The sequence below is a fragment of the Salvelinus fontinalis genome, chromosome 42, assembly GCF_029448725.1.
Source record: "Salvelinus fontinalis isolate EN_2023a chromosome 42, ASM2944872v1, whole genome shotgun sequence".
NCBI lineage: Eukaryota > Metazoa > Chordata > Actinopteri > Salmoniformes > Salmonidae > Salvelinus > Salvelinus fontinalis.
In genome coordinates, this window is record NC_074706.1 from 12,805,850 (window position 1) to 12,828,118 (window position 22,269).

General features: G+C 41.6%; 1 protein-coding gene across 5 annotated transcripts in view; it reads left to right on the plus strand.

Moving 5' to 3' along the window:
- Positions 1–10,217: 10,217 nt before the first annotated feature.
- LOC129841346 (tripartite motif-containing protein 2-like) overlaps positions 10,218–22,269 on the plus strand; it is a 54,388-nt gene continuing 42,336 nt past the window's right edge. For 3 of the 5 annotated variants that reach the window (XR_008757307.1, XM_055909578.1, XM_055909581.1), the window contains exon 1: positions 15,781–15,918. The gene's annotated coding sequence lies outside the window, so the exon portion shown is untranslated. Of the gene's footprint in view, positions 10,293–15,779; positions 15,919–22,269 lie in introns of those variants that run through there. The other 2 variants (XM_055909580.1, XR_008757306.1) reach the window with 2 other exon arrangements.

Here is a 22,269-nt window from a genome sequence, read left to right on the forward strand (position 1 = left end):
CGTGATTCCTCATTCTACATGTTGGAGAGGCATGTTTGTTCTACATAGCCTATTTCTATCTGAACGTTCCAAAACGTTGCGTCCTGCTAATTGCGTCCCTGGTCTTTATGACATGAAAATGCTGGCAAACATTTTGGGAGAACTATCCCTTTAAGTAGTCTATTAACACCTTCTGAATTCACAGCTCTGTAACATATCAGTGGTAAAACCTTATAGATTTTTGTAAAAAAATATTATGGAAAAGCAACAAAAAAGCACAAAAAAAATGATACATAAGGGTACGGATAGGGTACAAATTGTTCCCTGGGGTAAAAAATATCCAAATACACATAATGTACATTTAGAGGTACACATAATAATCTTACATGGTACTGTTCAGTACCTTCTAGGGTATATGTGCAGATAACCATGTATAATGGTACATTTTTGTACCCTATATTTTGAACATAAAATATACAATCATCCCACTCTACTGTGAGGCTATTTTTCTGTTTGTTTTTTAGAATACAAACGTACTGTATTTTGTGTACCGTCATGGTATAATGATGTATTTTTGCCACTTAAAAGGAACTAATGGCTTTGTCACTGTGGTCGTACCCTAAAATACAAATTTGTACTATAATCATTATAATAAAAATATTTCCCAGCATGCTCTAATGCAGGTTGATTTTCTCAATGTTTTGAATATCTGTGATTTATCTTTAATGTAGATTGATCGAGGAATCTTATGCAAAGATAAATAACATATTTTTCTAAACTAATGCAATCAGTTGCATTTTTTGCACCCTTTACTGAAATAGTTGTTCAATTTTCAATAGTTTAAGTTCTCAATCTGCAGGTGAGTAAAAATTGTTGGTTAACCTAACTTTGGCTGGATTCTGATAGGAAAATCCACAGCACTTTCCAAGCCAGCATAATGTGACTTGCAGGTAGGGTTGCAAAATTCTGGTAACTTTCCCAAAACGACCAGTTTCTCCAGGAATCCCGATTGGAAGATTGTTTAGAAACAGGAGGGAATATGCAGGAAATCTGTTACCAGAATTTTGCAACCCTACTTGCAGGCCTGTACTTACTTGTGGCCTGTAAACCATGAGCTAAGGTGACTGTCTTAGGGTAAAACTAGGCCGCAAAATAAGGCCTTATGAGATATGTAATTTATTGTCATAAATAGTTACATTTTTATGATAACATTAGCCTAGGAACTCACTTGGTGAAGACCACAGGACTGAAAATGAACGAATTCACTCGAAAAGGCAAGGCACACTGTGAAATTATATTGGAGTCGTGGCTTAGTGTGGACGTGGCTTTTTAGTTAATTTCTTTGTGCCACCAGTGAGTGGAAGTGTTGTACCATGTACCTTATCTAAAGTCACCTTTGTACCTGTTGACTATACAGTGCATTCGGAAAGACTGGTTGACTTTTTCCACATTTTGTTACAGCCTTATTCTCTAATGGATTAAATAAAACATTTTCATCATCAATCTACACACAATACCCCATAATGACAAAGCAAAAACAGGTTTTTAGAAATGTTTGCAAATGTATACAAATAAAATACAAATATACCTTATTTACATAAGTATTCCGACGCTTTGCTATGAGACTCAAAATTGAGCTCAGGTGCATCCTGTTTCCATTGATTATACTTGAGATGTTTCTACAACTTGTTTGGAATCAAATTCAATTGATTGGACATGATTTGGAAAAGCACACACCTGTCTATATAAGGTCTCACAGTTGACAGTGAATGTCAGAGCAAAAATTAAGCCATGAGGTCGAAGGAATTGTCCGTAGTGCTCAGAGACAGGATTGTGTACCAAGTTTGGAACCAAGTTTGGACTCTTCCTAGAGCTGGCCGCCCAGCCAAACTGAGCAATCCTGTCCAAAGAAGGGCCTTGATCAGGGAGGTGACCAAGAACCAGATGGTCACTCTGATAGCGCTCCACAGTTCCTATGTGTCACGCCCTGACCATAGAGAGCCCTCGGCACCTAAAGAATCTCAAACCCTGAGAAACAAGATTCTCTGGTTTGAAGAAAACAAGATTGAACTCTTTGGACTGAATGACAAACGTCCTGTCTGGAGGAAACCTGCCACCATCCCTACGGTGAAGATTGGTGCTGACAGCATCATGCTGTGGGGATGTTTTTCAGCGGCAGGGACTGGGAGACTAGTCAGGATCGAGGGAAAGATGAACAGAGCAAAGTACAGAGAGCTCTATGATGAAAACCTGCTCCAGAGCGCTCAGGATCTCAGACTGGGGCGAAGATTCACCTTCCAACATCAAACATCTCTGGAGAGACCTGGAAATAGCTGTGCAACGACGCTCCCCAACCAACCTGACAGAGCTTGAGAGGATCTGCAGAGAAGAATGGGAGAAACTCCCCAGATACAGGTGTGCCAATCTTGTAGTTTCGTACCCAAGAAGACTCGAGGCTGTAATTGATGCCAAAGGTGCTTCAACAAAGTCCTGAGTAAAGCTTCTGAATACTTATGTAAATGTGATATTTCCGGGGGTTTTTTTGTTTCTTTGCAAAAATTTCTAAAAACCTGTTTTTGCTTTGTCATTATGGGATATTGTGTGTAGATTGATGAGGGGGAAAAACGATTTAATCCATTTGAGAATAAGGCTGTAAATGTAAAAAAATGTGGAAAAAGTCAAGGGGTCTGAATACTTTCCAAAGGCATTGTATATAAGGAAGAAACTATCTGAGGTATGAACCGGGGTACAACTATGTACCTATAACTAAAAGGTATAAAAGACTCATTTAAGTACAAATCTAAACCTTTGTTTCTAGGAGTGTGGATCAGTCAACTCCAGACTGTGATTGTGTCTATAGATCACTTTTACTACCTTGAGGTGTATGGCTGTGTATTCGGTTGATATCTAACGGTTTTCTGGCAATCTTTAGAGCTACCCAATGACCACGGTCGTGTTCAGTAGGGAGAAAACGTTTTGAAACGGGGAGGTACTACCTAAATTTGTCCAATATTTAATAAGTAAGTAATATGTTTATTTTTTTTTCATTTTTCTACGGTTTACCCTACTGAACACAACCCAGGGTTCATACGTGAGATTGATGATATGTGGGATTGATTGATGATATTACAAAATATTGTTGTCTACTATCAGTGGCGGTGAAAGAAACAGCCTTGTTTCAACAGTCTGTTGAAGAATTGATTTTATCAGAGTGAGTTTAGGATAAACTACCAGAGGGCAGAAGAGTACCGTGTATGATTTCTCTCAAAACCCTTTACTACAGGGTTCTCTAACTCCGGTCCCAGAGAGCTACTGCCTGTGCACGCTTTTGTTCCCGTTCTTCGGTAATCAAAGTTGTTCTAAAGTTGATACATAGCCTACCATTTCACATAGGCCTTAAAGGAAATGAAATATCCAGACCACTGCTGGCACAGTTATCAAATATAAAGGGTTCTTGGAAACAGGCTATTACCATTGTGTGTGTGAACTATCTTGATGATCTTGAGTTATCACGTGCTTCTTTTAACTGCCTTCCTTCAGCAGCCTAGGTCAGTGTGATTTGATTCAGGGTACTTGTGCAGATCTGGCCACACTTCTGCATTCACCCAACTCAGAACTGAAACAGCTGGAGCTGAGAGACAAGAGCCTGTAGGACTCAGGAGTTAGCAGTGGTGTAGTGGGGGTTGTAAACGGGTGTACACCATATTCCCACTTTTTTTCAGTGGGTATTATCTATACTCAGGGGCGTTTCTAGGATTTGAAGACATTGGGGGCTTAGCCCAAAGCCAGTAGGGGGTTCCAGGGACATTCTCCCCCTGCAAATAAAAAAATCCTTTCAACAGCTAAATGCATGAATTTGGTGCACTTTGAAATGAACATTGAAAGATTAGAATATTGAGAGATTAGATATTATTCAGGTAACTTGCCCCTTCCACAACAGACACTGCCAGTACTCAATTCCAGTTGCTATTGTGCACGTCTCTACTCTGGAACACTCATCTACATACATCTACAGTGTATCATGAAAAACCACTCAACAACTTCAAACAGACTCTGTCCTGTGCAATGAGCCAATGCCCCTTTCAAAGAGTGGGACACTAATCCGGACGCTTATAAGAAATCCCGCTATGCCCTCAGACGAACCATCAAACAGGCAAAGCATCAATACAGGATTAAGATTGAATCCTACTACACCGGCTCTGACGCTCGTCGGATGTGGCAGTGCTTGAAAACTATTACAATGGGAAACCCAGCCCCGAGCTGCCCAGTGGCGCGAGCCTACCAGCTAAACGCCTTTTATGCTCACTTTAAGGCAAGCAATACTGAAGCATGCATGAGAGCACCAGCTGTTCCGGACTACTACTTGATAACGCTCTCGGTAGCCGATGTGAGCAAGACCTTTAAACAGGTCAACAATCACAAAGCTGCGGGACCAGACGGATTACCAGTGTAACGGAATTCCTCCTCCTCTTCATCCGAAGAGGAGGCGCAGGGATTCGACCAAAATGCAGTGTGGTAGTTATAGGACATAATGAATTTATTCAAACGAAAAGACGAACACGAAAAACACTTGAGAATATTACAAAAACAAAACGAATGTAGACTGACCTGAACGTAAGAACTTACATGTAACGAAGAACGCACGAACAGGAAAAACAGACTACACAAAAGAACGAACGTACAAACAAACCGAGACAGTCCCGTGTGGCGCGACAAACACAGACACAGGAGACAACCACCCACAACAATCAATGTGAAAACACCTACCTTAATATGGCTCTCAATCAGAGGAAATGAAAACCACCTACCTCTAATTGAGAACCATATCAGGTCACCCTTTACCAACATAGAAACACATAACATAGACTGCCCACCCAAACTCACGCCCTGACCGACTAACACATACAAAATAACAGAAAACCGGTCAGGAACGTGACAACCAGGACGTGCACTCAAAGTATGTGCGGACCAACTGGCAAGTGTCTTCACTGACATTTTCAACCTCTCACTGACATTTTCAACCTCTGTAATACCTACATGTTTCAAGCAGACCACCATAGTCCCTTTGCACAAGGAAGCGAAGGTAACCTGCCTAAATGATTACACAAGACTATGTTCAGCAGGGTCATATGGTGACAGGTGTCCCAGCAGGGTCAGACAGCCAGGGAATTCCAGTCTTCGGAGCTCAGGTGAATTTTGCAGTATATTAACAATATCAGTGAATGTTACATCTTGAGTTGATGGGTAGACCTACACTAGCTACAGGACAGCAGCTTAAGCTTAAAGATACAGTCTGGGATCTCAGAATCATGTAAATGATTGAACCATTAATTATATTCTTGGATAATATCATGTATAAATGTACACCAAGGTACTACTTTGACATGCCTCATCTTAGAAGGGTCAGATAGTGACAGGGGTCTCCGCAGGGTCAGGCAACCAGGGAATTTTTGCAGATACAACACCCTATTATCTCTGTGCAGCAAACATTGGACAAGCCAGATGCTTCAAAGATTGAAACTATTTTAAGGCAGCTTGACAAACCTCCAAAGTTGAGTTCCAAACTGTATCAAGTGTTGACAGAGGCTTTTCCCGATGACACAAAACATGTAAAACAAAAATGTGAGCAAGACCTGGTGGAGTTTATGAAATTATGATTAATTATAAATTATGATGAATTTATACAGATATGTTTGAATGCCCTGTCATGTTCATATAATCGCAGACATAAATTACTGCAGTTTAAGACCATCTATAGAATGTACTATATGCCAGTGAAACTGAATTACAGGCACTCAGAAAATGTACTTCCTCTGCTGGAGGTGTAAAACACAAAAGGGGAAATATTTGCATATGTTATGGTCTTGTGAAGGCTGGCTGAATTCTGGCAAAGAGTATGTTATTTTATCTCAGTCTACAGATTCCCCCTTCTCCCTGTTTTTGTTTGCTTAGAAATGTTGACACTGGAGACTTATCAGAAGGGAGAATCAGGACAGCCCAGGACCTCCACATCTGGCTTCTCTTTTACTTTTAATTGTATTATTTATTTCTATCTATTTCTATTTCTATCTATCTATTTCTATCCATTGATATGCCTGGTTTCTATCAGTTATTATTACTAGAAATACACCTGTGTCATGTACAGTTGAAGTCGGAAGTTTGCATACACTGGGCAACTTTCATAAGGTCTGTATGCTTTATATGGAATACAGTATTGTTCTGGGACAGTATTGTTCTGAGACAATCACAGTGGCAGGAGAGGTGACATGTAAGGCAGTAACATTGCCTGAGACCTGAAGAGCTGCATTAGCTCCCCATGCTAATGCCATGGCTTTAGCTCAGCAGGCTAACACAGTCTTCTGGCGCTCAGGGCCACAGATGACAGAAAATATGTCTTAGTGACGGACCCCCAGTTTGACAGACTCCCGTGGCCTTGACACGTTTATCTGTAGATCAACCCATGCGCTTGGGATTACCTCCCTCCCTCTCAGTCCGTCCCAATCCCTCTTTATCCCCTGGCTCAGCCCCACCACACCTGCGGAATGACGTCTTCACTTTCACTCTGTGTCTCCGAGGGACTAATCTTCTCACAAATGAAGTGGGGAGCAGTTGTAAACACCAAGAATACGGATAAATGAATGAAAGGATTTATTCTATCCATTTTCTTCTCTCAGTTCATTTGAAATTAGATGATGAAGGAACAGTTGGACTAGGAGTCAGACTATTTCAATGGTAAATGGGTTAAACATAGCACATTGTTTCTTACCCAAGGCAGAAAGAGAGATGTCGCCATAACATGACGGTGGTGGCACAGCTGGATGCTTATCAGATGAAGTATGTACCCAACTCTAATGCCGAACTGCAGGTGAGTGACATTGGGTATCTCAGAATGGGTGTCTCAGCATTAATGTAGCCTACTTGGTGGGGTGCTTGAGTGCCTGCCACTGCAGAGAGACAGTCACCACTCTCTGATGTCCGGTCATATTAGGTAGGTTCTTGTCTTCATTACCATGGTCGGAGTAAGGAGGGCATTGTTTTTAAGGGTGATAGGCAGTGACATTTAAGAGACTGTGAGGACGCAGGGTGATATGAATTTGTGATAGTGCTCAAAGTGATGTTGCGTAATTCCAAGATATCCTGTGATGAAACAGACAAAAACATATATATTACCCCTGTCATCATTATAATTATTGTCCCCCACTATCAGGTAAGACCCAGATACAGACCACGTCAAATAAACAATAGTTTAATATTCCAACAGGGGCAGGCAATGGACAGGTCAATGCAGGCAGGGGTCAGTAAACCAGAGGTAGGGCAACGATACCGGGCGGCAGCCAGGCTCAGGGTCAGGGTAAGGCAGAGGTCGGTAATCCAGAGGGGGGCAAAGGTACAGGTCGGCAGGCTGGCTCAGGGTCAGAGGCAGGCAGAGTGGTCAGGCAGGCGGGCTCAGAGTCAGGACAGGCAAGGGTCAAAACCAGGAGGACGAGAAAAGAGAGACTGGAAAAAGCAGGAGCTGAGACGCAAAACGCTGGTTGACTTGACAAACAAGACGAACTGGCAACAGACAAACAGAGAGCACAGGTATAAATACACAGGGGATAATGGGGAAGATGGGTGACAACTGGAGGGGGTTGGAGATAATCACAAAGACGGGTGAAACAGATCAGGGTGCGACACCCACGATTAAATCGGGGAGGGAACTGTGGATCTGTCTCTGTCCGTTAGTATGTTCGTTCATTTGTTAGTCACATGCGATAACTTGGGTGAATGATGCATCTTGCAATAGAGATCCAGCATTTACAAAATGACACTGATTGGCCAGATGGTGGTGCTATAACAAGCGATTGAAAATACAAACTTTGAAAGGTCACGCCCATCACCCTGTTTAACCTAAAGTCATGACATTAAGTATATAAGTCCGTCTCCTCACAAGGAACAAATTTGCGTCAGAGACCCATAATGTGCGTCATGGATTTTGCGCAATTTGGAATTTTGGGGAAAATACTTTAAACGCTACTCTTCTGGCACCGAATGACCAATATGCAATGAACTTGAAATGTGTCATCTATGGACAAAGTTCTCTCAACGCAATATTTGGTACACATATTGCAAACACTGTCAAGACTCAACATATACAAGAACATACCAACCTCACGGTGGCGCTATAATCTCTTGATCTGTTTGACTGAGATTTGGCACACATGCTCAAGGATTTGAGTCTAGCTAAGCCACATGATATCTCAGACACCACTGGGAGGATTTTGACAAAACGTGGGTGAATGTCAAGTCTTGCCATAGAGATCGATAATTTACAAAATTACAGTGATTTGACCAAGGAGGTGATGCGTCATTCATGGGGGACAGCATGTTTACTGTTGCCTTGTTGCAATTGTTTAAAAAAATATATTTTAAAGGGTATACATAAAGACAGAACATAATAGACAATAGCGAAACGTAAATACAGCATCTAGTACAAAAACTAAATTCACTGGTTACATTTAGACATAGAGTATGCAGCAATCATACTCTGTCATCATTACATTCCAAAATTCGGTGCTCCAGGTCTTTCCTTATCATAAAATTATATCTTTTTAACAAATGGCCTGGGAGGTGGACTGATCTCAACAGTGGACCACTTTTGTGAAACTTTTATTTTGGTGTCAATCAGTCCTTTAAGTTGTCATTAAATGTCATTGCCATGGAGCAATGCTAAACCATGAATTAACATTGATGTAAAGCTCTTAGCATGAAAATCTTTATCCTAATATTTGTTCTTGTAACTGAAAAATGCCAAATAAAAGTGAATTCAAACGGATTATATCTTCTCCCGTTTTGGTGGTTTCAATTGTATGTTACTTTGTAACTATAACATTGATAAGATTCCTGCAAAATGATCTGCTTTTCATAGACAAGTATTCTTAGCGTGATTGTTAATATATATTTTTTTAAATCCCCGCATAGGTATTTAATTTTGAACAAAAAGGATATTTTGTATAGAAACACGTCTTTATTTTTTTTTTTTAACTGTTTTAATAATCATATCCTGCTGGTGAGTCAACGTTTTAATGCAGAAGGATTGTTACTCAATTATGAGTAATTTTTTTCTCGTTACAATATCCCTGTTACATCAAGAGAGTTCGCCATAGTCTTTGATGCTATTCCATCTGGGACTCTCATGTTGCTTGGAGGTGTAACCAGACCTCACCTTCTTGACCTACCCTCTCTTAACCCAGTTGACTCTCCAATAGGACAAATGTGTTTCTCCTTGCTCCCTCAGAACAACAGATCTATACGTGCTTTATTTCAAAGGGATATTATATCCATTCCTTATGTCACAACTTACTGGAATACATTTGTCAATAATATCTGTTGGGGAAAAAGTATGGTTACTACCACATAAATACCTGCTTCAAACAGGTGAAACTGGTCTCTTTCAGAATTATCCATAAATATGACCCTGCAAATCATTACCTGAAGAAACTCAAAAAAGACATTAACATTAACTGTACTTTTTGTGTTGAGCATCCAGAAACAGTTTTGCATTTATTTTGGCATTGTCTACATAAAGAAATTATGGAAAGATATTCAAAGTTTATAATTGTTAGTATTCTTGATGGCTTTTGTTTTTTTTAATGGGAGAATGTGCTGCTCGGTTTCCTTAACTCTAAAATGGATAAAGAAAAACAATTTTACCCCATGAATCTAATTGTGCTAATCGCAGAATTTCATATTCATAAATGTAAATTCACTACGATTTTTATTTTATTTTGATTTGTTTAAAACTTTTTGGGTTACTAAATGCGGTATTTCATAGTTTTGATGTATTCACTATTATTCTACAATGTAGAAAATAGTAAAAATAAAGAAAAACCCTTGAATGAGTAGCTGTTCTAAAACTTTTGACTGGTTGTGTATATAACATTGATCATATAAATATGTGTATGTTAAAATAAAATAGAAAACAAACAAACAAAACAGTAAATTCCCCACCCTGTCACCCCCCAAAAATAATCACAAAAGCAGCATGCACTTGAATAATGAATGAAATATAGCTCGTTTATTTTTGTACATCTGCTGTGACCATCCAATGAATATTGATAGCGTTTTAAAGCTGATTGGGTTAATTCATGTGTGTATTCCGCTGGCATTGCCTCCCTGCCTCGCTTTTTTGTCAGATCAGATATGTCTTTAATGCTGCAGTTTAGATTCAACCCACTGCTTAATTTCCACTGAAATTGACAGAGAAGGCAGAGGGCGCACAGTTTTTGCTCCTCTCTCGTAAATATTGCCCTGAGCATACTGACTGACAAAACGTGAGTATTTCTCAGGTTATTCCTGGAGGGGTACTCTGAGATCTGTTCAATGTGTTCGTTGTTTGGTGCGTTATTGTAAATGATTGCAATTCGTTTTATCAAACGATGCATGTAGTCTAGAGCGCATGCGTGGGACACATGCGTTATTGTCCGAAGATTGTTTCAGTGACTATATGTTGAAATGTTGTTTCATTGTTTCAGTTACTCTCATCACTTGCTTTATCAGCACAAGAAAGCAATGCGTGTCATATGCCGTCTTGTTTGATTTAATATAGATAATATATTTAATAAATCAGCACTCCTACTCTGAGATGCTTGATCCATAACAGCCCCAGGACAGGACTGGAGTACGTAGGCCTGCGCTGGATTAATGCTATGTAAGCATTTTAGGTTATACTTTTTTTGTACGCCTTGTTTTTGTTGAATCGTTTTACTTGCAATGGCCATAAAATGTGATTGCTTCAGCTTACTTATTTCACTACTCGGTCATTGTCGGTTGCTGGATAAGATGGTATGTCTGTGGTTGCACGTACTACTATCTAATTTGCTGTTTTCTTTCATTTAGACTCATTCGTGAAGTTTGTAAGCAATCCAGGCATTCTTGCATTCATCCTGTACTTTGGTATGCTCCAGTAGTCTTCAATAATCAATAACGTTGCCTCAGCCACGGCTTCATACAGTCATTCAGTACATTCCATTTCCTCAGACCCCCCAGTTCCTCTAAAGAGAACGTGTCAGTGAACACACTGTAATGTCTTATTACATAAACACCACTCTCTCTCTCTCTTTTCATCTCTCTCTCTCTTTCCATCTCTCTTACTCTGCCTCTCTCTCAATTCAAAAGGGATTTATTGGCATGGGAAACACGTTTACATTGCCAAAGCAAGTGGAATAGATAACAAACAAAAGTGAAAAAAAATAGTCAGTGAACATCACATAAACAGTGAACATTACGTTTCAAAAGAATAGACATTTCAAATGTTATATTACTGGCTATGTACAGTGTTGTAACAATGTGCAAATATTTGAAGTAAGAAAGGGAAACATAAATAGACAGATAAATATAGGTTGTATTTACAATGGTGTTTGTGCTCCACTGGTTGCCCTTCTCTTGTGGCAACAGGTCACAAATATTACTGCTGTGATGGCACACTGTGATATTTCACCTAATAGATATGGGAGTTTATCAAAATTGGATTTGTTTTCATATTCTTTGTAGGTCTGTGTAATCTGAGGGAAATATGTGTCTCCAATATGGTCATACATTTGGCAGGAGGTTAGGAAGTGCAGCTCAGTTTCCATAGCCAGGTCTGCCTACGGCAGCTTCTCTCAATAGCAAGGCTATGCTCACTGAGTCTGTACGTACATAGTCAAAGCTTTCCTTAAGTTTGGGTCAGTCACAGTAGTCAGGAATTCTGCCACTGTGTACTCTCTGTTTAGGGTCAGTCACAGTAGTCAGGTATTCTGCCACTGTGTACTCTCTGTTTAGGGTCAGTCACAGTAGTCAGGTATTCTGCCACTGTGTACTCTCTGTTTAGGGACAAATATCATTCCTGTTTGCTTTGTTTTTTGGTTAGTTCTTTCCAATGTGTCAAGTAATTTTTTCATGATTTGGTTGGGTCTAATTGTGTTGCTGTCCTGGGGCTCTGTGGGGTCTGTTTGTTTGTGAACAGAGCCCCAGGACCAGCTTGCTGAGGGGACTTTTCTCTAGGTGCATCTCTCTCTAGGTGAGGGCTTTGTTATGGAAGGTTTGGGAATCGCTTCCTTTCAGCTGGTTGTAGAATTGAATGGCTCTTTTCTGGATTCTAACAATTAGTGGGTATCCACTCTCTCGCTGTCTTTCTCCCTCTAACCCCCCTCTCTCCCCATCTTTTTGTCTTGGATGGCTACCCACCAGACTGTGGCAAAGTCCTCCCTGTGTCATCAGTGGCTCATCAATGCAGTGACTATTTCTCAGAAACAGGAAGTAGCGTGGGACGGGTGCCACAGTATGTTAGCCCGGATGTGCGTTCCTCCACTACTGCACCAGTGCAGTGCAGCCCCAGAGCTGGACCTGAGAGATTGTTATGCTCTTCTCATGGCCTACATATATTGTATTTTGGGGAGATTGTATATGCAGTGTTTTGTCATTTCAGGAGTCGGGAGAAGTTGCCCTTAGACACTGATCTAGGGTCAGTTGAACTTTTTCTCCAATAATGGTTAAGGTTAGGATTAAGAGTGGTAATACCCAGGGGGTGCAGGTTTTTGTTATTTCCTAGTATTAACACACCTAATTAACTTCATCGAGAGCATGGGGATTAGTTGAGTTGAAAGGTGTGAATTGAGATAGTACTGGGCTGGAACAAAACATTTGCAACCCTGGCGGCTCCCTCCAGAAATGTATTGATAAACACCTCTACGTGTATATAGTCAGGAGGAAGGTACCAGTCACTATGCGGTTCACTCCTTTGTTTGGGCCCTCGTAGATTTTAAGGATCGGATGGGTATAAGAAAGTTGCAGTAGCGCTGCATAGCCTTCTGGTTAGCTAAATGACATATTGCTTATTCACATTATCCACTCATCAGATCTAAAAGTGACACACACACACACATTGGAGAGGTCGATAAGACTTAGTGTCTAGGTTAATCTCTCTATTGCATGCAGTGGATATCACTATTTTTCATACATGTTGCTCAAACCATGCGTGGCAATATAGCCTTGCCTCCCAAACATGGCAGTATTGATTGTTTGTAGTGGCTCGGCTACTGGACAGTTGACCACGTATTGACTTATCCAGTTTGGACACAGCCTCTGGGCCCTAAAGGCTTACAACACTGGTGTCCTTTGACATTTGGTGACCCGTGTGGGGATGTGGGTCGATGGCAATGGTTGCTGCTGGAAGCCAGGCTGGTTCTGGCTGGGGCTTGTCAATGTGCAGGGTGACTAGCTGGAGGTAATTGGTTGCAACACACACACACACTTATAAATCAGACACACACACACACAGACTCACACGCGCAAATACCGACTCACAACAAGTGTATTTCCCACTCATACCAGTAGGGGATGTCAATGACTCACAAAAGGAGAATGAGCTCATAAATCAATGCATGAAATCCACCATTGTAGAGAAATTCTCCCACACACACCTTCACAACAACAAAAGAGATGGTTGTCTAGGGTCAGTTTTGCATTTCGCACAGTAATGATTAATGTAAGGATTGGGGGAGGGGAAGCTGATCCTAGATCTGTAGCTTGGTGAAACTTCACCCCGAGAGCATGATGTAGATGCTGGAGGTATAACACTGGAGAGTTCTCTTGCTGTTTGTGATGCAGTGTATTATGAGTGACACACACACACACATTGGAGAGGTTAAAGTACATTTTAATATGGTGGTGCTGGAGACATATCAGCATGTCATTCACGGGTGGCCTACTACCCTCTATACTGTATTACATACATACGTGCATACATACATACGTACATACATGCGCACACACACACACATACAGAGAATAGCTTGTTTCCATGGCACCCATAATGTTATGGTGTAAAGTGGCGTGCTCCTCTGAAAAGGAAATGGGTTAATGTACCCTGAAAAGATGGCTCGTAATTGATTACATTCAGAGAACCAATAGAGTAGATTTAGGAAACGTTCATGGACTAATGAGTTGTCTTAGCGAAGAAGATAGTTGTATAAATGGATGAGCGCTGCCTGCCCGCAATGCTTTACCTAGGATAATCGTGTGTGTGTGTTTGCTTGCCTGTGTGTGCGTTTTTCTGTCTGTCTGTCTCTACGTGTCTAGGTCTGTGTATGCGTACAGTAGTTCCAAGGCTCTCATCTTGCAGCCAATCCAAGCATGAAATAGCATGTAAGCTCTCTGCCTGTGCCCCAAATGGGCTCTGGTCAAAAGTAGTGCACTATATAGGGAATAGGGTGTCATTTGGGACGGAGCCTCTGTTTCTCTCTCTCTCCAAGCAGATTTAGACCAACTCCCTTATCTCATCTTCCGCTGAGGCCAACATATGTGAGCGTGCATACATTGAAGTGGCTCCTAACCACTGAATCCTGATCAGATAATGTTCCATCCACATCATGGTTGAGGTTAAAATTTTGATTATTTTTTGTATGTGAAGGGTGATTCTAGGGGTTGGTCTCAGTCTGTGGATTCCTCTCCTTGTTTCCTGCCCTTACTTTGTACTAATTTCCAATCAATGTGGTGAATGTCCACCCAGATTTCGCTTTTGCCCGCCTAGTCATTTCATGTCAGTGTAGATGAAGGAAAGGAGATGAGGAGAGGAAGCTATATTTAGACGATTGAGATACACTCCAGACACCAACTATTTCTATCTTTCACACTTGCTGTTGTATCCCAGTAAGTGTGTGTTTGTCTTCTGTAAAGAATCCCTTCTACTATCTATCAACACAGAGGCTAGCTAGGCTGTATACACACCTCTGTTGAGTCAACCAAGTACACTTTGTCCCAGTGTGCTTAAGTACACATTGTACGCTGTATTCTGTGATGTCATGATGTTTTATGTTTTCCCAGGGCCACAGATAGAAATGAGCTATTTGGCTACATCTGATGAAATACAGTTCTTGTGCATGGTCCCTGACAAATAAAATAAAAATGGGGTAAACATTGTAACTGTGTGTGTTATTGTAGGTTTGTCCTGGTTATGGCAATGTGATGGTGATGCTAATAGGTCATAGTAGGCCTCTGTCTCCATAGACCCGTGACTTTTTCCACATTTTGTTACGTTACAGCCTTATTCTAAAATGGATTCCATCGTTTTTTCCCCTCACCAATCTATGCATAAACCCCCATAATAAAAATACTAATCTCTGGTTAGTGAATGGTTTGCCAACCATCAGAGGTGTGGACAAGACCATGAAACCGTAATGGGGGAGAACTCAACGACCGCTTGTTTGGTTTTGAGGGCTAATGGGGAATGATGTTTTTACCCCCACTCCTCATCAGGGACTTTATGTAGGAGTCCTGAAGTTTAAACCAGTTAAAGGTGCCTGATTCATTCAGTACTGTACTATAAAACATACATTTATGTGAAATAGGTTCCCATACTGGTTCTACATCTTACGAAAATGCATGTATTATGTACGGTATCATAGTGCTTTTACCTTGGATTGAATAGAACTGAAATAAATAGCTTGACTATCATTTTCACCCGGAGATTGAGTATAAAACACGAACACCATTGTAAATACAAATATCAGCCCTTTATGCAAAACATGCTCTTCTAAAACATGACATTCAAATCGACAGCATGTCCTGTTTGTTTCCCGCTCTCCTCTCCTCTTTTTACACATCCCTTCCTCTCTCCCTCCTTAACTTGTGAAGTCTGTTGTTTTCTGCCTTTGACGCCTCTGGCCCACACGTGTGGTTGCCCCCAAGCCTCACTGAGCTCTGTGATTGGTCAGTGCCTCTCCCCTGACAGCGCCCCCCCCACCCCCGTCTGCGCTCAGCTGGTGGCTTTTCTGTCAGTCTGTTTGCTTTATTGTAACATCTCCAGCCACTCATACACACAGAGATGAGAGGGTTTATGTGACAGGGAGATGTGTGTGGACGTTCTCACATACCGAGCGGGAAGAGAGGAGATAGAAACAGAACAGACATGGAGTTCAAGTAAGTGGTGTTTTCTGGGTTTGGAGAAGGGAGGATGGAAAGAGAGTGAGATGGAGAAAGGGAATAAAGAGAGATGGAGAGAGGGGGGGGAGGGACATTGACAGAGAGAAATGAAGAAGGGAGGCAGTTGTATTATCTGTGTGATGTCTCCTTTGGGGTGATAGTTGGGTGAGTGTGTGTGAAGTCTACATGTAATGTCACTAAGTGTGTGTCTCTGTAGGTCTGCCCCTCTAGCACAAACAGTCAGAGATGATGAGTTGACTCGACACATACAATGTCAAGGGAAAGATCCATAGTAGACTTCCTCATTTCCTCATATCTCTTGAAATATTACTGGAATCATTTTCTTGAATAAGAACATCCTATCACAACACAATGAGCGATGGTGTGGTGGCTGAATGTTGAACTTAGATTTTACTGTGTGTACATGTGTGTGTGCATTCGTCTACAGTATTTTTGTTTGTCACTTGCAGTTGTTCTCCCATTGTGTGTGTGTGTGCGTGCGTGTGTGTGTTGAGTTTCATCAGCAGGGTCAGGCTGTAGACTAACGCCCATGCGAGGAAACCAGACACTGATGATACATTGATAGGAGGAGGGCTGTGAGAGTGTTTGTGTATCCCAAAGGGCACCATAGTCCCTATATAGTGCATTACTTTTGCCCAGAGCCATATGGGCCCTGGTCAAAACTAGTGCACTATATTTGGGAAGAGTGCCATTTGGGACACGGCCTATGTATTGATTGCTGTGGTGATGAAACTTGATATCTGGCGGTTACACTGGTTCACTGTTCATCATGCAGACAGTTGTGGGCAGCTATGGGCTACAATGGGTGTGGGGCTCTGTAACAAGTCAAGCCCTGAAATCTTCATTGGGTTATGATGCGATACAATCATATTCCATCCAGAGTATAATTGGAATTGAATATGCTATTTTAATGATTATTTCACAATTTCATGGGAGTTCATCTTGCTTGGAGTATATTTGGGAATTAATGAACTATTTTGTTGAGGTCTGCTTTGTATTTCATCTCATGAAATGATATTTCCTATTTCCCTTATTGTTCCATGAACTGTTTTCTTTATGTCTTTCTGATATTCTGATGGTTGATATTGAGCCAAGTGGATTATACTGTGTTCATGTTAGCTCTGAAACGTTTACCCTTTCTATTTGCATTTAGCTAACACATTTGTGATTGAGTTTGCGTCAAAAACATGAAACTATGCAAAACCCATCACATTTTATGCTCTGTACTGAACGTGCTCTATCTTGAAAACTTTTACTGCTGGCGTGCACTGTTTTGGGGGGTAGTATTAACAGTGGACTAATTAACAAAATGCCAAAAGACAGTTTTTCAGTAAAGTGATCCTTTAACAGTACTGCTTCTCAGTCTCACAGATGCAGTGTATTTCGTCGTATGGCTGACTTGGTCAGTGAGGGCTGAACTGGGAAGTGTATCTGACTCTGGTTGACAGATGTGCAAAGTCCACGTTTTCTGTTGCCCTGACGCTAGCACAGTTGCAGGCCCTAATTTAAGTTCACTGGAACACACATACACGCACACACACACACACACACACACACACACACACACACACACACACACACACACACACACACACACACACACACACACACACACACACACACACACACACACACACACACACACACACACTGATGCTTCCCGTTACCATATCTGCTATCCTCAGACAGTGCTGTCGCTAGATGCACAGAGTGAGTGTGAGCCACTGAAGGAGTACCATTCTGAAGCACATCCTCTTTTTCCCATGTTATTGTCATGGACAAAAGACAGGCCTTCACCCGTATACACAGCCAGCAAAGGGGAAAAATAATGTTCGACATTGAGTACAAAGAACAGTAGGCAATGTTAGAGTATTCTTCTCAGTAAAGCATGCATACCGGTATATAGCTATAGTTCTCTGACTGCCAGGGAGTGGGAGAAGAGATGCAGTATATTGAGCATTCAGAACATTCCCTGAACTGCTATGGGTCAACGTTGCCCAGCAGGCACAAAAAATGGCTGCCGTGGCATTACGTAACAACATCTAATAACATCAGGATGCCTTTTGGTTTGAACCGCAATGACCAAAGCATTTTTCTATAGCTGTGGGTGGGAGATGGTGGTATACTTGAGGGCAGTGGGGGTGGGAGGATGAGATACTCTACCATCCCCCTTCCTCTTCCCTATATCTCCATAATCCCTCATCATCCCATCCCTAATGTATGGGCCCAGTGGATGCTTTAGATTTGTGTGTGTGTGTGTGTGTCCATGCACAGAGCTGGGGTGGGGGACTCAACGCACCCTTTCCAACAGTAAACACACATTGAACCGACAAATCCCTCTCAACAGAGAGGGATTGAGATGAAAACATCAAGGTATAGATAGCCCAGATGAGGATTATCCTAACAATTTAAGCAACAATTTCAACATAATAGATTTAAAGGGACAATCAGCAGTGAAACAATTACTAAGCATACTCCCTGCCAATTTCGATTAAAAAGCTGAGGGATGGGGCAGGAGAAATGTAATCACTCTCAAATTCATAAACAAAACTATGGATGCAAGGACTGACCAGCCGTGATATCAAAAGTATAGTTTTAACCATGTTTTGACGCTATGCAGTGTTTGTTTACATTTATTTCGTTTACACACATTGGCGTAAAACAAGCTTTTATTTTGGGTTCTGAAGGGGATACGACAGTTGAACCAAGCTCATGAGGTTAAGTTATATTGAATGCACAGTGCCTTCGGAAAGTATTCAGACCCCTTGACCTTTTCCACATTTTGTGACGTTACAGCCTTTTTCTAAAAATGTATAAAATAATTTTTTCCCTCATCAATCTACACACAATACCCCATAATGACAAAGCAAAAACTGTTTTTTATAAATGTTTGTAAATTTATAAAAACAAATAAACTGATATTACATTTACTTAAGTATTCAGACCCTTTACCTTGTTGAAGCACCTTTTGGCAGCGATTACAGCCTTGAGTCTTCTTGGGTATGACGCTACACATTTGGCACACCTGTATTTGGGGAGTTTCTCCCATTCTTCTCTGCAGATCCTCTCAAGCTCTGTCAGGTTGGACAGGGAGCGTCGCTGCACAGCAATTTTCAGGTCTCTCCAGAGATGTTCGATCGGATTCAAGTCCGAGTTCTGGCTGGGCCATTCAAGGACATTCAGAGACTTGTCCCGAAGCCACTCCTGCATTGTCTTGGCAGTGTGCTTAGTGTTGTTGTCCTGTTGGAAGGTGAACCAATGTCCCAGTCTGAAGTCCTGAGCGCTATGGAGCAGGTTTTCATCAAGGATCTCTCTGTACTTTGCTCCGTTCATCTTTGCCTTGATCCTGACTAGTCTCACATTCCCTGCTGCTGAAAATGCTGCCACCACCATGCTTCACCGTAGGGATGGTGCCAGGTTTCCTCCAGACTTGTCGCTTGGCATTCAGGATAAAGAGTTTCATCTTGGTTTCATCAGACCAGAGAGTCTTTAGGTGCCTTTTTACCAACTCCAAGTGGGCTGTCATGTGCATTTACTGAGGAGTGGCTTCCATCTGGCCAGTACCATAAAGATTGCCTTTCTGGAAGGTTCCCCCATCTCCACAAAGGAACTCTATAGGTCTGTCAGAGTGACCATCGGGTTCTTGGTCACCTCCCTGACCAAGGCCTTTCTCCCCTGATTGCTCAGTTTGGCCGGGCGGCCAGCTCTAGGAATAGTCTTGGTGGTTCCAAACTTCTTCCATTTACGAATGATGGAGGCCACTGTGTTCTTGCGGACACAGTGGCCTCCATAAGATCTGTGCCTCGACCACAATCCTGTCTCGGAGCTCTACGGACAATTCCTTCGACCTCAAGGCTTGGTTTTTGCTCTGACATGCACTGTCAACTGTGGGATCTTATATAGATAGGTGTGTGCCTTTCCAAATAATGTCCAATCCATTGAATTTACCACAGGTGGACTCCAATCAAGTTGTAGAAACATCTCAAGGATGATCAATGGAAACAGGATGCACCTGAGCTCAATTTCAAATCTCATAGCAAAGGGTCTGAAAACTTATGTAAATAAGGTATTTCTGTTTTTTGTTTTGAATTACAGTTGCAAAAATGTGTAAAAACCTGTTTTTGCTTTGTCATTATGGGGTATTGTGTACAGATTGCTGAGGATCATTTAAAAGAAACAATTTTAGGCTGTAACGGCTGTAACGTAACAAACAATAAGGCTGTAACGTAACAAAATGTGGAAAAAGTCAAGGTGTCTGAATACTTTCCGAAGGCATTGTGTACATATTTAGTTGTCTTCTTCAAGAATCAATGGGTACATATCATTAATTTATGAATCCCAAAATGAATGTAGCAACTGCAGATTGCACTTCTAAGGAATGATTACAAATGCTATTCGGCGCTGTGGATTCTATAGTCACTGATAATAGTGGTAGATGCCTCAAAGATTGCATCTGCCTCACAAACTGGCTAAATGGAAACTGGCTAGAATAATTCAATATAATGAAAAAGACCTGCTATGTTGGTTAGATTCATATGCTCTAATTGCTCTGATAAGTGGTCTTGTGCTAATGATAGGTAATTTCTAATTGTGTTTTGTAATTGCATCACTATCCTGCCCAATTCATCTGAATGATAAGTGCTTTGTGCTAGTTGTTGATCTACAGCAGTGCCAACGTTTCAGGATTGTTGTAGTCTTCATGGACCGTTGTCATTCTCATTGTCCATTTAATGATAGACCAATGCTATAATTTAGCTTTGTTGCCTTCCATTGAACAAGACTTGTATTCCCCAGTTAACGAAGACTAATCTTAAATCAAATGAATACTCACAGAAATGGATGTTATTTAACCCAACACAAATGACACCCAATTTCCTATGGTTGCACAACTTTTGACCCCATGGGCCCTGGTTAAAGGTATTACACTATGTAGGGAATAGGGTGCCATTTGGGATGCACCCTATAACGTAGGAGGACTTTAAATGTCAGCCATTAAGTCCATAATGTCCTTTGACATTATGGTGATTTCAGAGCCCAATTACAATGCGGGGGCCCCGGTCGTTGCTCGGGTAACAAAGTGCACAGCAATTGGGCGGGTGTGTCCATTTATGTTCATTGTTTGCGTGGTCCAGTCTAGCCGTGGATAATATGTACCCCAGCCAGGTGAAGTGTGTGTGTGTGTTCTGTGCATGAGTGTTTGTTTGTGCCTGCATGCGTGTTTGTGTGTGTGCTCAGTATTTGGCACTGCTAGTAAACCCAAGCAATAAAAACCTGTTAGGATTCCCCTTTGGAACACTGGGCCTCTTCTAACACACACTGTCTACAGTTCTGAAAAGAATCCCTCCACTCACTGAAAACCAAGCCATATGTCTGTATGCGGTCTCAGACAGTTAGTTGGTGTGTTAGCATGATGCTAATGCTACTAGTGATTTCATTCACACTGGTTTCCGTTTAGAAAATGTCGCCGGCGTCACCGTTGTGATAGCATGACAAAGCAGTTTGTTGTTCCCAGAGAGAGATGGAGCGAGAGAGGGAGTGTCGGGGCTGAGTATTGACATTGGGCCATATTACGCCAGACAGGGCTGCACACATACACTGCTTTCCATTGAGATGAGTGAGTGGTATATATATATGAGGAGTTGATTTTGGAGCTTGGGCTGTGGTCCAATACTACTTCTTCCCTTCCCTTAGGTATTGTGGGTCAAACACATTGACTTTTAAAAAATAGGTCAAACAACATTGGATAGATTGAAACTGAACATCTTTCACATTTTTCCAATCGTGTCAGATCTGATATTATTTGAAAGAAGGAAAAAATGAAGACTTTATAAAATATTCAAATAGGGTTTTGGCCTTTATTGGCAGTATAAGTAATATATCTGACCTGGTGTGTGTTACATTTGAGAAGTTGAGAGGCCGTCATAAGCCTACTGTACCACATATCCTTGATCTGAGAGGCAAAAACACAAGTTTGCCATTTTTTGTGTCTTTGTGTCCAGAGGGGTGAGGGTGGTGGGGTAGGGGGCGTCTACAGATGCCAACAGTCACGCACACCTCCCTCTGGATGGGTTGATGTGAGAGAGAGAGAGAGAGAGAGAGAGAGAGAGAGAGAGAGAGAGAGAGAGAGAGAGAGAGAGAGAGAGAGAGAGAGAGAGAGAGAGAGAGAGAGAGAGAGAGAGAGAGAGAGAGAGAGAGAGAGAGAGAGAGAGAGAGAGAGAGAGAGAGAGAGAGAGAGAGAGAGAGAGAGAGAGAGAGAGAGAGAGAGAGAGAGAGAGAGAGAGAGAGAGAGAGAGAGAGAGAGAGAGAGAGAGAGAGAGAGAGAGAGAG